This window comes from Lissotriton vulgaris, chromosome 11, assembly GCF_964263255.1.
Source record: "Lissotriton vulgaris chromosome 11, aLisVul1.2, whole genome shotgun sequence".
Lineage (NCBI taxonomy): Eukaryota > Metazoa > Chordata > Amphibia > Caudata > Salamandridae > Lissotriton > Lissotriton vulgaris.
In genome coordinates, this window is record NC_141699.1 from 844,226,420 (window position 1) to 844,243,651 (window position 17,232).

Sequence of the window (17,232 nt, forward strand, 5' to 3'; positions counted from 1 at the left end):
TCACAATTATCTCTTTGTTGTTGCTCAAGTTGGAAAGAGCGTCAGTTTGTGCCATGGTTAAATTATTGCTTTTCTTGGTCCTTTTATTATTTGAAAGTCTGTGATTCATAAGATCTTGTGTCACAGCATCTGCAAAAGTATCTATTGCATCATACGGCATCTGCGGATTAAACTGTGATGGAGCTTTAAAATCCGTTACTGGTGATTGTTGCTGAATGCTTTCCACACTTAGTGTTCCAATAGTATCTTCAACAGTCTCTGCCAGTTGTTCGGTTCTCAGGTCCTTCAATGCTTGTGCCGTGTGAAGATCCTTGATGGATAAGATATCTGTGGGACACACTGTGATTTTCTTTCTAATTTTCTTTGTACCTTCAGTTTGAGGTTTCATTTTATGAAACTTGTATAATTTGATTTTGCGGGTCAATTTGAACAAATCAATACGGGTTTGGGTGTACTCCAGTCCATTATTGGGACAGAAACTCAGCCCCAATTGTAAGGTGTCCTCCTCATCTCGTGTTAACACCTGATCAGTCAGGTTAACAACCGTAGGACTGAGGTCTACCATTTCTTCCCTCTTTTCTTGCGGATAGTTTGAGCTACCGCACTGCCCCTTCCTCTTCATCTGCCAGCCACCTCGTCGGGTTCTCCGTCATTTTCTGGTGGTTTGAGTTTGCCCCCTCTTAGCCACGTGCTGCGGATCAGGTCGAATTCCAAATGAAAAGGGGTCTTTCTCCCTTCCGTGCTTGATGTTGGCCTCTCATCTCTTGATAGCTCTTCTTCCGTGGCTGAGGATTCGGAAGTAGGGGGTGGTTCTACCGGTCCGGTGCTCTTCGTCTTATTAAGAGCTTTCCGAGGACCGTCAAATTTTTTCGAAAAAGTAAGGATTCTTCCTTGAGCGTAGTCACGCTTGTCTCTTTCAAACTTTTCTTGCTTTCGCTGTCGTATTTTGAGTTCATATTTGACCAAAGTTTCTCCATATCCTCTCATAGTTGTGTTATTGCGGCTGAATCAGTTTCTTTGGCAATTTCAAGTTCTAGGGAGGCTATCTCATCGATTGCTTTCTCTCTATCGCTCCAAGCGAATTTGACAAGCAGCTCGAGCATAGCTTTACTGGATGCTGCAGTAAGCCCAGCCCATTGTTCCAGAAGCATGGGGTCAGGGCTCTCATATGCAGGTACTGTATATATGCGTAGCCCCCTGGGCACTCGATCCACGTCAATGTAATTTTGTAGAGAGGTAGCCTCCCACCATTTGCGTATCTCTCTCTCACACATCGTTCCAGTTTCAAGAAAAATTTTGTAGGGAACTCTGTGGTACATTCCCCCTGCCTCCGGTGTTAGGTGCAGCAGTAAAGTTTGGTGCACGTTTCTTAAACACATTAAGAGCCGCTTTGCGGCGTTCTTCTTCATCGCACATGCCTCTGGGCGTTTCTAAGGAACCACAGGGAAGCCTCCCCGGGTTTTGCCGCCACTACCCACTCGCCTTACTGTTTGTTGTGTTTGGACCCTCGCAAATGCAAGTAGCAAAAAATAGGAGTGTAATAACGGGAACGGCGACTTACCAGCGTTTCAGATGTCAGCCATGCGCCCATCCCTTTACTCCTCTCGCTTCTGATCCGAAAAACAGCGGTGCTCCCGATAAACATAAACCACAGCTCCGTGCTACCAGAGATCTCGGGGCACTCAGTGGCGGGTGCTATGTCGCGCTGGAAGACGCGTAATATATTCAAGCTCAGCAGTCCCCTCAAAGCTTGATAAAGAAGTCTTAAGCACTCCGGGTACGGCAACAGGATTTATTCAACGCCTACGGCAGAGATGACAGACACGTTTCAGACAAAAGTCCTTCCTCAGTGTCAGCAGCAGGCTGCTCCCGGCTCATTTTAGTAAACGCCCTTATTGAGACTGAGAGCGGACTCACTTTCATGCATGAACATTCTGTTAGAAACGCTGGTAAAACGTGGCAGCCATTTTGCGTACTCACAAATGCAATCATGAAAATAACATTTTTTATCCGGCCAATGCCTTAAGTATATGATGCATGTTATGTACAGTCTATAAAGGCTAATAACCACTGCCAGATAGCAATACAATACCGCTGTATATCGGCATTACACTGGCTGAATTACCAAAGAAAAGAAAACGTTTCTAAACATCAGACAGGTAACCCTTTGCACCATAAACTTAAACTAAGGGCAAATTGCAATCCAGCCGTGTATCGGCATAGCTCCGGCATCACAAAACATAATGTGTTCTGGAGATCAATTCACAAAAAATTAATTTGTGCTTCTTAAATGGCACAAGGTATATATATATACACTCCAACCACTCCCCACTTTCCACTGAAAAATCGGACACCGACACTGGGGTAAGCATCTGCCATTCAGCTTAGGTTTATTTCATTTCTCGCATGACCCGTTTCGGCACACCTACCTTGTTCACATGGGCAGTCATTAACTCCTTGAGCGCTTGTGACGGAACCACTCCGTCACGAGCCACGGACGTGCTGTGCTGGTGATGGAGTGGTTCCGTCACGGCGTGCCCGCCCCGCCCACGATACCGCGATTCTGCACGTGCGCGCGGTTTTATTGAGCGGACGGGCGTGACAAAACCACTCCATCACAAGCACAGCGTGCCCATGGCTTGTGCCGGAGTGGTTCCGTCACGAGCATGGCGGCGCTGCGCGGCCCCTCCCTGCCCCGCAGCTCCGGGGTGGAATTACCGCCGCGGCCAAGGGGTTAAAATCAAACAGTTTTTTATCAGAGGAAGTTAGGTCACATGATCAACTTCACGACTGATACAAAAGTCAGACTATACAATTATACACATTAAAGATACAATGAAAAAAGACTATTCACAGTTTGTTCCTCCTGCTGTGGCTATGTCATAATACATCTTATTAATGCACAGAATATAATACATTAAGCAACATAGAACAATTGATAAAAACATCTCAAATTGTTAATGTGCTATTACTTCAATTTATGCATTAAATCATGCATAACTAAAACCATATTTTAGACATAAAATGATTTCCTCAAGCAACATTTTATAAAAACTATATTAAATATCTTTTCTAATGTTTTTCAATAAATCTCTCAACCTGTGTCCATCACTTTAATTTGATTTTCTGTGCGATTTAAAGTCTGTTTGCCTTTTATTTTTTCATTTGTTTTTTTCAACGGAGGACATATATTCTGTTTTTCAATCTCACGCCACGTGATATACATACATATATACAAATATATATACATATATATTTATGCACATATATATATATATACACATATATATATATTGCGAATAAGTCCCCCCATTTAGAAGGGACAGGCACACACGCAGGCTTGCACGGAAACAGCAGCTTTACTGAACAGGCATGATGCATTTCGGAGATGTCTCCTTCTTCGGATGCCTTTTAAAACAACAAGTACTGTCTGTGTTCTGAACTTTGTAACGCCAGCTTCGCTCTGATAGGCGAGCAGAACATGGTGGGAGTGACGTGGATTAGGGCAGCCCAGATAAGTACCTTCCCCTTGTGTGGGTGGCGCCCTCGTTCCCGCCAATGGCACCACTTCTTTGCGCAGAGTACTACCTTTCCCATAAGACATCATCCAGCCACCATTCTGTCTCTCGGGAAGTCCCGACATGGATTGATGACCGAAGTCAGTCCCACAGATATTACCAAATGCAGGATGGCGGCGGTACAGCAGTGATTCAAATAATATTGAAAAACGTCCAAAATTTGCCACTCCACCCCCTGTACTACTTGAGGATGGGGTACCAAAGGTGCTCAGTGGCCACACACTTATTATCTCGAACAAGTCCCCCAATTTAGAAGGAACGGGCACACACGCAGGCTTGCAGGGAAACGGCAGCTTTACTGAACAGGCATGATGCATTTCGGAATTGTCTCCTTCTTTGGATGCCTTTTAAAACAACAAGTGCTATATATATATATTACCTACTGGCGATAGCCAGTAGGTATATATAGTTAGGATTTTTTTCCTATGGGATTTCTGAAAATTCTATGTCGAATAACTTTGGCGTTCGTGGACGGAATTGGCTGAAATTTTCAGGAAAATGGCACATTTTGTTTCTGAGCAGCCCCTGAAAATTTGGGGGGGTTTCGTCAAGCGGGGGGCGAGAAAAAAGGGGGGTCCCAAAACGTGTTTTTAACATTGAGTTTTCCATAGGGCGGTTGGACTCACTTTTAGCACGAACGGCTGAATGGATTTCCACAAAACTTGGCAAAATTGTAGGGACTGGTAGCCCGATGTGCCTTTGCTATGTCTCAAGATATATGCTCCAGTGGTTTTTACAAAAATTAACTTTGAAAAATATATATTGGGCTACATTGGGCTTATATATGTTGGAGCCCAAATGTAGCCCAATATAGCCCAATGTAGCCCAATGTAGCCCAAAGATGGCCACCAGAGACAGAAAAAAACAAATGTAGCCCAAATATCAGCCAGATGTAGCCCAACTATAGCCCAGTGACAGAATGTCCCAGAGTGTTCTAAAGAACAACTAGAGCGCTAACAGTCTTACTTATGACAAAAGTATGGCACACCTGAAGTCATCTTGATTGGAATAAAGTGTTAACACTTAAAACATTTAATTTTCAAAGGAACAAAATGAGAGGTTTCATTTTGCCATAGAAATGTTATATATTACCTACTGGCGGTCGCCAGTAGGTATATATAGTTAGGATTTTTTTGAATAGGGATTTCTGAAAATTCTATGTTGAATAACTTTGACGTTGATGGACGAAATTGGCTAAAACTTTAAGAAAAATGGTACATTTTGTTTCTGAGCGTCCCCTGAAAGTTTGGGGGGGTTTCGTCAAGCAGGGGTTGAGAAAAATGGGGGGGTCCCAAAACGTGTTTTTAACATTGAGTTTTCCATAGGGCGGTTGGACTCACTTTTAGCTCGAACGGCTGAATGGATTTCCACAAAACTTGACAAAATTGTAGGGACTGGTAGCCCGATGTGCCTTTGCTATGTTCAAGATATATGCTGCAGTGGTTTTTACTAAAATTTACTTTGAAAAATATATATTGGGCTACATTGGGCTATATATATGTTAGAGCCCAAATGTAGCCCAATGCAGCCCAATGTAGCCCAATGTAGCCCAAAGATGGAAACCAGATACAAAAAAAACAAATGTAGCCCAAATATCTGCCAGATGTAGCCCAACTATAGCCCAGTGACAGAATGCCCCAGAGTGTTCTAAAGAACAACTAGAGCGCTAACAGTCTTACTTATGACAAAAGTATAGCACACCTGAAGTTATCTTGATTGGAATAAAGTGTTAACACTTAAAACATTAATTTGCAAAGGAACAAAATGAGGGGTTTCATTTTGCCATAGAAATGTTATATATATATAAATATATATATATTTATATCACTGAAAAAAACCATAGGTTATAGACCATATATAGTTAGGAATTCGCATTTACAAAACCTTATTTTACTCACACAAAACCATTGAAATTCCATATATAGTTAGTTGCACTAACTATATATCGCGCACCCGCAATCCACTGCTGATGATGTCACATATTACATCATTCATGACATGGTCAGTGACATCACTGATGACATCACTGATGACATCTCAAATGACATCACTGATGACATCTCAAATGACATCACTGATGACATCACTGATGACATCTCATTTGACATTACTGATCACATCACTGATGATATCATTCATGTGATAATACGATGAACCTCTTCAGACTCTAATATAAACTTAGATACAATCAGTGTAAACAGACACTCACAGACTGTCACTCATCCATGGAGTTACTCACACACCTAGTCAGTCATGCAAAGAATCAATCACACCTCCATTTCCTCAACTATACAGTTATACAAACTTTACTTATTCAAACATATACTAACACATATTTACTCTCTTATACAATCCCTGATACAAGTTCACAATGATCCATACAGCCACTCACACATTCACTGGCTCTTATGCACAGTTATTTATATATGTCAACTCTCACATGTACTGTGTTTTACATATGTACTTACTTTGACATGTAGCACTGAGATATCCATTCACTCACCAATACACTCATGCACACAGTCAACCGCCCATACAGCTGTTTCCACATGCACTTTTGAAACCATACATCTAGTGAATCAACTGCTCACACATCTATGCACAGAGTCATACACCTCCCAGCCACCCACACACACACTCAGTCTCCCATACAAATACTTGGGCAACCAATCAATAACCCATATAGTTACTCATATAGCTACTTATCAACACATGCAACAGTTTACAGAACAACAGACATAATGATGCACAAATTAAGACAGTTTAGTCACTAACCCATGCACTCAGTGAGACACATTTAATCACTCACTCATACAGTCAGTCATGCACCTACTAAATCCTTCATCCAGACACTTATACATCCACTCATTCTTCAATATGTAAGACATATTTTAACTTTACAGAAACATACAGTCACTGGATGTTGTCATCAGTGATGTCATCAGTGATGTCATTTGAGATGTCATCAGTGATGTCATCAGTGATGTCACTGACCATGTCATGAATGATGTAATATGTGACATCATCAGCAGTGGATTGCGGGTGCGCGATATATAGTTAGTGCAACTAACTATATATGGAATTTCAATGGTTTTGTGTGAGTAAAATAAGGTTTGGTAAATGCGAATTCCTAACTATATATAGTCTATAACCTATGTTTTTTTCAGTGAATTTTCAAGGTTTTGTAAATGCTAATTCCTAACTATATATGGTCTATAACCTATGGTTTTTTCAGTGAATTTTCAAGGTTTTGTAAATGCTAATTCCTAACTATATATGGTCTATAACCTATGGTTTTTTCAGTGAATATATATATATACATACATATATAAACATATATCATCTGTATATCTATATAAATACAAACATAAATGCATGCATACATATACTTATATGCATACAGATGCATGTTATTTACATGAAAGTTGAAAAAACACTAATAAAAGCAAAGCTAAAAAGCCACCTCATTACAAACAGAATGGCTTTAACTTAAACGAGGGCGAGAACTATTGCATTTTCAATGCTTGTTTACTTTGGTTCCATCAAGAAGGCATTCAGATGTGTCACACATTTGCCATAAATTCTGAATGTTAGCACTCTAGTTGCACATTAGATCACTGTAGTAAAGCTACTGCTCACCAGGGACGTCTGCTGCTGGTATTCAAAGTGCATGTTTCAGTCTGCATGTCAGAATTTTTTTAATGAAATTGAAGAGGGTTTGAGAAGTCACTCAAAATGTGCCCTAATTTTTCTTTCTGCAGCACTAATCATAATTCATATGGCAAAATGTACCCCCTCATTTTGTTCCTTTTTAAATTAAATGTTTTAAGAGTTACCACTTTATTCCAATCAAGATGGCTTCAGGTGTGCCATACCTTTGTAATAAGTAGGACTGTTAGCGCTCTAGTTGTTCTTTAGAACACTCTGGGACATTCTGTCATTGGGCTATACTTGGGCTACATCTGGGTGATATTTGGGCTACATTTGGGCTCTTTTGTCTCTGGTGGCCATTTTGGGAGACTGCATGTCAGAATGTTTTAATGAAATAGAAAAGGATTTGAGAAGTCACTCAAAATGTGCCCTAATTTTTCATTCTGCAGCACTAATCATACTTTCTATGGCAAAATATACCCCCTCATGTTGTTTCTTTTTAAATTAAATGTTTTAAGAGTTACCACTTTATTCCAATCAAGATGGCTTCAGGTATGCCATACCTCTGTAATAAGTAGGACTGTTAGCGCTCTAGTTGTTCTTTAGAACACTCTGGGACATTCTGTCATTGGGCTATACTTGGGCTACATCTGGGTGATATTTGGGCTACATTTGGGCTCTTTTGTCTCTGGTGGCCATTTTGGGAGACTGCATGTCAGAATGTTTTAATGAAATAGAAAAGGATTTGAGAAGTCACTCAAAATGTGCCCTAATTTTTCATTCTGCAGCACTAATCATACTTTCTATGGCAAAATATACCCCCTCATGTTGTTTCTTTTTAAATTAAATGTTTTAAGAGTTACCACTTTATTCCAATCAAGATGGCTTCAGGTGTGCCATACCTTTGTAATAAGTAGGACTGTTAGCGCTCTAGTTGTTCTTTAGAACACTCTAGGAGGCTGCAGTAGAACACAAAGGAATCAACTGACAGTCTCTGTCCTTGTTGGATGTACATGTTTTACTGAGAATGTCAGACTTCATTTTCACATGACTGAGAAAGATAATGTGAATTTACAGAAAATATGCTTTCAGTTTAGCTTATAGATCCCCTTCCAAACCACTGTGGGAAAATCATGAGATATTAGTTTTCTTTCAAACAATATTCATGATATCACAGCAGAAGGTTTTTTCACATGGTAAAATCACCTTAGAACCCACCACAATTCCTAAAACGAGTATGGTACCATCAACAAATGATTTATAATGTAACTAAAGTCCTAAAACCCTCTATTAACTACAATGCTTTTTAATGAGGTGCTATCATGTATATTGTCCCAAGATGGCTGCCAACACTTCTTGGATGAAGTGCTGACAGCCAATCAGATCAGATGTGTGGTTAGGCTCCGCCCATATATATATCTTTTTTTGAACCTAAATTACTCAAAATCCACTGGAGCACATATATTGAGACCTAGCAAAGGCACATCGGGCTAACAGTCCCTACAATTTTGCCAAGTTTCGTGCAAATCCATTCAGCCGTTCGAGCTAAAAGTGAGGCCAACCGCCCTATGGAAATTAACATGGGAAAAACGCGTTTTGGGACCCCCCTTTTTTCTCGGCCCCCCCTTGATGAAACCCCCCCAAATTGTCAGGGGCTACTCAGAAACAAACTGTTCCATTTTCCTGAAAATTTCAGCCAATTCCGTCCACAAACGCCAAAGTTATTAGACATAGAATTTTCAAAAATCCCATAGAGAAAAAATCCTAACTATATATACCTACTGGCGACCGCCAGTAGGTAATAAATATATATATATATATATATATGTATATATATATATATATATATATATATATATATATATATATATATATTACCTACTGGCGGTCGCCAGTAGGTAGTTATAGTTAGGATTTTTTTCAATGTTAAATCTCAAAATTCTATTTGGAATAACTTTGGCGCCGGTTGACGAATCTGCCTGAAAATTTCCTGAAAATGGCCACGTCGAGCTCCGGTCCTTCCCTGAAAGTTTGGGGGGGATACGTCAAGCGGGGGCCGAGATAAAAGGGGGGTCCCAAAACGCATTTTCCCCATGTTAATTTCCATAGGGCGGTCAATTTCACTTTTAGCCCGAACGGCTGAATGGATTTCCACCAAACTTGGCAAAATTGTAGGGACTGGTAGCCCGATGTGCCTTTGCTATGTCTCAAGATATGTGCTCCAGTGGATTTTGAGTAATTTAGGTTCCAAAAAATATATATATCTATAGGCGCTCTCCCGTGCGCGCACCGGAGTGCGCTCCAGGCGCGACACGCGACTTGCGCGCAGGAAGCTGATTGGCTCTCAGTTGTCTGTAAACATTCTAAACAGTCCGGAGCGGCCGCCATCTTGTGTCTCGGTAAAATCGAGACACAAGGGGTTTGAAAAAAAAAGGGGCAAATGACCATAAGGGGGAAGAGTAGACCCCCTCTGACCCCCTAGGTTTGATGTAGGGACTAAAATAGGGTCCTGCAGGGCATTAAAAAAAATTTGTCGTTTTGCGCGGGGGAAGCGCATGGTACGCGCACCGGCGAAGCACGGGGAAAATCCAGGACCATATTTATGAAGGCCTTGCGCTGTTAGTTTTGCGCTTCTTGTGCGTCAATTTTTGTGACGCACCAGCGGTGTAAAAAAATGCGCATTGTTATGCAATATTTAAAAAGATGCGTCACTTTTTAAATATAGTGCAACGAGGTACATTTTATTACACTGCTGGTGTTATGCGTCACTTTTCTGTGCGCACTCCTTATGACATTCCAGATGTGTCATATTTAATGTATGACGAATCATGTTGCAAGGAGTTACAGATACGTCAGTATTTCTGACATATCTGTAAACATAAAAGTGATGCGAGGCAGGTGCAAGATTTTGACGCAACAGCATCCTAAAAGTGACGCAGAGAAATCTTATAGATTTCAGTACGTCGTTATTACCAAGCTTTTTGCGGGGGAATGCCTCCTTTGCATACATTATACCTGACGCAGATATAATGTGGCGCAGAGTTTTAAAAAGTGACCCATGTACCTAGATGCGTCACTTTTTAAAAATAGCGTCAGGTATAATGCATGCAGAGGGGGTGTTCTCCCGCAAAAAGCTTTGTAATAGCGACGCAGTGAAATCTTTGACATTTCACTGCGTCAGTTTTAGGATGCTGTTGCGTCAAAATCTTGTGCCTGCTTTACAGCAGGTGTTAGACTGAGGCAAGACCTTTCACATGCTGCTTTCCACATTTGAAAGGACACATTACTGGAGTTGCATCACTTTTGTGACGCACTCCAGCAATGCGTTACTTGGAATGTCATAAGGAGTGCGCACAGAAAAGTGACGCATCGCACCAGTGGTGTAAAAAAATGTGCCTCGTTGCGTTATATTTAAAAAGTGAGGTATCTAGGTAGATGGGTCACTTTTTAAAATCAAGCGCCACATTATATCTGCGTGAGGTATAATGCATGCAGAGGGGGTGTTCCCCCACTAAAAGCTTTGTAATAGCGACGCAGTGAAATGTTTGAGATTTCACTGCGTCACTTTTAGGATGCTGTTGCATCCTTTAAATATAGTGCAACGAGGCACATTTTATTACACTGCTGGTGTGATGCGTCACTTTTCTGTCCACAGTCCTTATGACATTCCAGATGTGTCATATTTAATGTATGACGAATCATGTTGCAAGGAGTTACAGATACGTCAGTATTTCTGACATATCTGTAAACATAAAAGTGATGCGAGGCCGGCGCAAGATTTTGACGCAACAGCATCCTAAAAGTGACGCAGAGAAATCTCATAGATTTCAGTACGTCGTTATTACCAAGCTTTTTGCGAGGGATTGCCCCCTCTGCATACATTATACCTGATGCAGATACAATATGGCGCAGAGTTTTAAAAAGTGACCCATGTACCTAGATGCGTCACTTTTTAAAAAATAGTGTCAGGTATAATGCATGCAGAGGGGGTGTTCCTTGCAAAAAGCTTGGTAATAATGACGCAGTGCGTCACTTTTAGGATGCAGTTGCGCCAAAATCTTGCGCCTGCTTCACAGTAAACCTTTCACATGGTGCTTTTTCCATGTGAAAGGACACATTACTGGAGTTGCGTCACTTTTGTGACGCACTCCTGCAATGCGTTAATTTTGTGTTTACAGATATGTCAGAAATACTGACATATCTGTAACTCCTTGCGAATTGATTAGTCATATATTAAATATGACATATCTGGAATGTCATAAGGAGTGCATCCAGAAAAGTGACGCATCGCTGTTTTCACGTAGCGATGCGTCACTTTTCAGAAATGAGGCCTCCAGTTTATTCACTGTGTCATAACTTTCTTTTCTAACACTCACCTTCTTTCATTCCTCCTACTTCACTTCCTTTCACCTCTCATACCTTTCTGTTCTTTCTTACTCATTCTCCTTTCAATTATCAATGCACTATATTTCACTTACTCTTCATTTTTTAAGATTATAGCTCTTTGATGAGAATTGGAGGTAGTTCTGAAAAGAACTTTTGGTTTTCTTCTTTTAACTGAACAGGAACAAAAACAGGGAATAGAAACTGCTCAACAGGAGCAAAAAGAAAAGAAAAAAATTAGGGGTGGGAAGGGCAGTGATGGTTCTCCAATGCCCGAACCATGAGCAGGACACTTTGCTCCCCATAGGTGAGGAGTTGATTGCAGTATCCGCATCTGACAACCCCATGGTTAAATGCAGGTTGAATGTTTGCTACCTGCCCCTGCGATTGTTCTCTTCCAGAAGAAGTTGCTCCTCCTGTTGATGTAGAGGCCCCATCTCTGGGAACCTCTTGTGCCAGAGCCCTGACACTTTCCCGGGCAAAATTCTGGGGGTGCCTCCTCTCCACATGGCGAATCATGGTGAAGTTGCCAAAAGAGTATTTTTTTTGGGGGTTACCCCGTGACAGGACCTGTTTGCAGATCCTGCACTCTACTTTTGGTGCATTCACCTTCTTCTGGTCTGCTGGAAACTTAAAAAATTTCCAGATGAAATGTTCTTTGACCTTCGGCTGAGGAGGCTCTTCATCAATGAAATCATTGGAGTCATCTTCACTGCTGGATGGTCTGGCAGCCATGATGAATCCAGGAATATGGAGCAGCAAAAAAGGCAGGTCTTTCAGTCACAAAAGTGAAAGAAGAAGTGAAGGAAATGGGTGGGGATTTCATTCATTGTAAAAAAAAACTGTTAGCAACCAATAAAAAGTGTTATTTTAGGGTCACATGACCCGACGCGTTTACGCTGCGCGCTCCGGAGCACTTCCGGTGCGTTTACGCAGCGCGATCGTAGGCGCTTCCGGGGCGCAAACGTGGCGCGATCGTAGGCGCTTTTGCGTGCGTTTAGGCGCCGCGCACGTAGGCGCTTCCGAGGGCACTTACGTTGCGCGCCGAAGTGACGTCATCAATCTTTTATAGAAATGCATAATCATTTTCCATATTAAAAAAAACAAATTTTATTTGTATGGTACGAAATGTTTTGCATTATTATTAACTTTTCATTCATATTTTTTTTTCACGAACGACAGTTGCGCTCTGGGTGCGCTTTCAGATGAGCTCTCGGAGAAGCTTACAGGAGAGCTTAGCTGAAAGCTTCCCGGAGCGCGCACCCAGAGCGCAAAAGAAAAAAATTATATAAAAAAAATGAATACTTAAAAAAAAACAGCAAATTGTAAAAAAAAAAAAAGGTTAGAAACTCGATATACAAAGGAATTAGCATTTAAAAAACCTATGAAATTCACTGAAAAAACCATAGGTTTCACACCAGTTATAGTTAGGAATTAGCATTTAAAAAACCTATGAAATTCACTGAAAAAACCATAGGTTTCACACCAGTTATAGTTAGGAATTAGCATTTAAAAAACCTATTAAATTCACTGAAAAAACCATAGGTTTCACACCAGTTATAGTTAGCTGGAAATTTTACTGATATAAAACCATTGAAATTCCCACGTTATAGTTAGATGGACTCACTATAACTTGCGCGTGCAATGCACTGCTGATGATGTCTTATTAAGCCAGTTAACCAATCAATTTTTAAAAACCATCCATTTAGACACTTATTTAAACATTTATTCTTCCATCAACTTTTACATATACATATATAAAATATATTTATTTTTCAGAAAGACACACATTCACTGGATGGTGTCATCAGTGATGTCATGAGTGATGTCACTCACCATGTCATGAGTGATGTAATATGTGATGTCATCAGCAGTGCATTGCACGCGCAAGTTATAGTGAGTCCATCTAACTATAACGTGGGAATTTCAATGGTTTTATATCAGTAAAATTTCCAGCTAACTATAACTGGTGTGAAACCTATGGTTTTTTCAGTGAATTTAATAGGTTTTTTAAATGCTAATTCCTAACTATAACTGGTGTGAAACCTATGGTTTTTTCAGTGAATATATATATATATATATATATATATATATATATATATATATATATATATATATATATATATATATATATATATATATTCAATGAAAAAACCATTGGTTTTAGGCCATATATAGTTAGGAATTAGCATTTACAAAACCTTATTTTACTCGCATAAAACCATTGAAATTCCATATATAGTTAGAAGCGCTAACTATATATCGCGCACCCGCAATCCACTGCTGATGATGTCACATATTACATCATTCATGACATGGTCAGTGACATCACTGATGACATCACTGATGACATCTCAAATGACATCACTGATGACATCACTGATCACAACATCCAGTGATTGTATGTGTCTGTAAAGTTTAAATATGTTTTACATATTGAAGAATGAGTGGATGTATAAGTGTCTGGATGAAGAATTTAGTAGGTGCATGACTGACTGTATGAAAGAGTGATTAAATGTGTCTCACTGAGTGCATGGGTTAGTGACTAAACTGTCTTAATTTGTGCATCAGTATGTTTGTTGTTGTGTAAGCTGCTGCATGTGTTGATCAGTAGCTATAAGAGTGGCCATATGGGTTATTGATTGGTTGCCCAAGTATTTGAATGGGAGGCTGAGTGTGTGTGTGGGTGGCTGGGAGGTGCGTGACTCTGTGCATAGATGTGTAAGCAGTTGATTCACTAGGAGTATGAGTTCAAGAGTGCATGTGGAAACAGCTATATGGGCGGTTGACTGTGCATGGGTGTGTTGGTGAGTGAATGGATTTCTCATTGCTACATGTGCAAGTAAGTACGTATGTAAAACACAATACATGTGAGAGTTGAGATATATAAATAACTGAACATAAGAGCCAGTGAATGTGTGAGTGGCTGTATCGATCACTGTGAGCTTGTATCAGGGATTATATAAGAGAGTAAATATGTGTTATTATATGTTTGAATAAGTAAGATGTGTATAACTGTATAGTTGAGGAAATGGAGGTGTGATTGATTCTTTGCATGACTGACTAGGTGTGTGAGTAACTCCATGGATGAGTGACAGTCTGTGAGTGTCTGTTTATACTGAGTGTATGTAAGGTTATATTAGAGTCTGAAGAGGTTCATTGTATTATCACATGAGTGATGTGATCAGTGATGACAAATGAGATGTCATCAGTGATGTCATTTGAGTTGTCATCAGTGATGTCATCAGTGATGTCATTTGAGATGTCATCAGTGATGTCATTTGAGTTGTCATCAGTGATGTCATCAGTGATGTCATTTGAGATGTCATCAGTGATGTCATCAGTGATGTCACTGACCATGTCATGAATGATGTAATATGTGACATCATCAGCAGTGGATTGCGGGTGCGCGATATATAGTTAGCGCTTCTAACTATATATGGAATTTCAATGGTTTTATGCGAGTAAAATAAGGTTTTGTAAATGCTAATTCCTAACTATATATGGCCTAAAACCAATGTTTTTTTCATTGAATTTTCAAGGTTTTGTAAATGCAAATTCCTAACTATATATCCACTATAACCTATGGTTTTTTCTGTGAATTTCATTGGTTTTTTAATAGCAAATATGAAAAGCTTTAAAATGTCAAGTACGTGATAGATAAAAACATTTTCGTATTTATGCACGCTGATGTGCTTTGAACGCTGCACCCCCCCCCCTCCCCTCTTTTGTCTTAGTAGTACTCTCTCTTTGCAGATACTGAAGGGTAGTTAACGCAGGCCTTTACCCCCGTTGTAATCCGTCGTGCCTCCTTGTCTCTCCATTTGATTGATTGTTGTCCAAGCATTTACTGTTTTAGAATTGGTTCTCTTTGGATCATTCTCTATTTACAAACAAGCACAAAGTCGCAATACTCTGTTTAGTCTTTGCAGATAGTGAAAAATCGTGTAAAAAAATAAAAGTAATCGAGCAAAATCAGTAGGCCACTAATTGGATCTCTTTTTGACCTCGCTAAAATAGAAATATTAGGAACAACCCTTCATGAGAAATACGAAAATAGTGAGATGAACTGAGCTCCACACCATGAGGGCTGCAAGACAGCTCGGCTCCATCACCCATCCCCCACAAAATAACGACAAACCCTATGCAAATATTAAAAATATAGACAACACACCAGCAAAGAAACAGGGTAAAACATTTTATTAAAAAACTATTTACATAACGTTGGTTTATAAGATGATGTCAGTAGTGGACCGATGTGTGAATAGATCGAAAGCAGCACAAGGCTCCAAGATCCGGATGGCAAGCTCCTGGATGTTGGGTGCCATAGTTTAGAGTTCTGAATTTCAGCCTTTTTCAATGCCTGTGCTTTGTTGAATCAAAATGGCGGCTTGACACAAAGCTGACTCAAGCGTTGCTACTGATGCTATGCAGACCAAAACTGGTTTTCAGTTTGTACATTTTTCTAGATTTTTCAATCCAAGTTTGGTTGACTTTGTAGAACGATGGCTTCAGATTTTCAACATACGGTGTGGTGGCGCTGACTGGGAGGGGGCGCTTCGCTCCTGCCCCCTCCCCAAGTAAGATTTTCATACGTGAAAGTACGTTAATGGTTTTGGTCCCTGAGATGCTTCGATGTCACTGCCATTCTCAAATAGCATAAGTTCTGGATGTTGGGTGCCATAGTTAAGAGTTCTGAGCAGTGCTTGTAACACTGTCTGAAGCTTATTTCCACCTACTGCAGCTTCACTATTCTCAAAGTAAGTGAGTGTCGTTTGTGGACCTGACTGCATTAGAAAACAATGTGATATGTTACCTTCCTAAACAGCTTGACGGAGGCCCCTGAGGGGCGGTGTGATGGCCATGGACTCGGAGAAGACGCTTGGCTCCGACACCCTCCCCAAGTCTTATAGCACTGGTGTAGCCTGAGATCGCCCCCGACATAGGCGGCCGGCTCCCGGGGTCCGGCGGAACTTTTTGCCTTTTGATGACTCTTCAATTCTGGACCTTGTCCCACAATCCGTTTGACCTGAAGACAAGCTGTAGTGGGGCGCCCCTTTATCGTTTTAGTTGCCATTCCGCCCGCTTTTGCTACACTGTGCCTCTTCCGCCATTCAGCTGTTTACCGCCCGCTCTTGCGACTACAGCGTCTCGCTCACCATGTAGTTGAGTTGCGCCCGCTCTTGCGGTGCAGCGATAGGCGGCTGCCACAGGACTCTCAAAATGGTGGCCGGCTCTTCGGTTTTGGGCCTGGTCCACTAAAATGGCCCTGGGACACCTTGGAACTCGGACGCTTCCCTGATAGGGCTTGGGTCCCATTCTCGAAAAGCGTCCCCTCAGCCGTGAAGATTCTACAAAAGTCTTGGGGGCCTCCGACTCCCGCAGGCTTCTGGTGGGGAGCGGCTGCCATGATTGCTCGTGGAATGGCCACGACGGAGCTACGAGATGGTAGTGGTCTCATGCTGACGCCAGCTTTAGTCTGAAACATCCAGAAACACTATAGACTACCAATTCGATCAGTTCCGGTAGCGCCCCAACATGACCCGGAAGAGAAGAACTTGCCCTCCCCTCTTTGACTGATGGTTCTTGTTGCCTGTCCCCTCTGTTGTCATTTAACAGA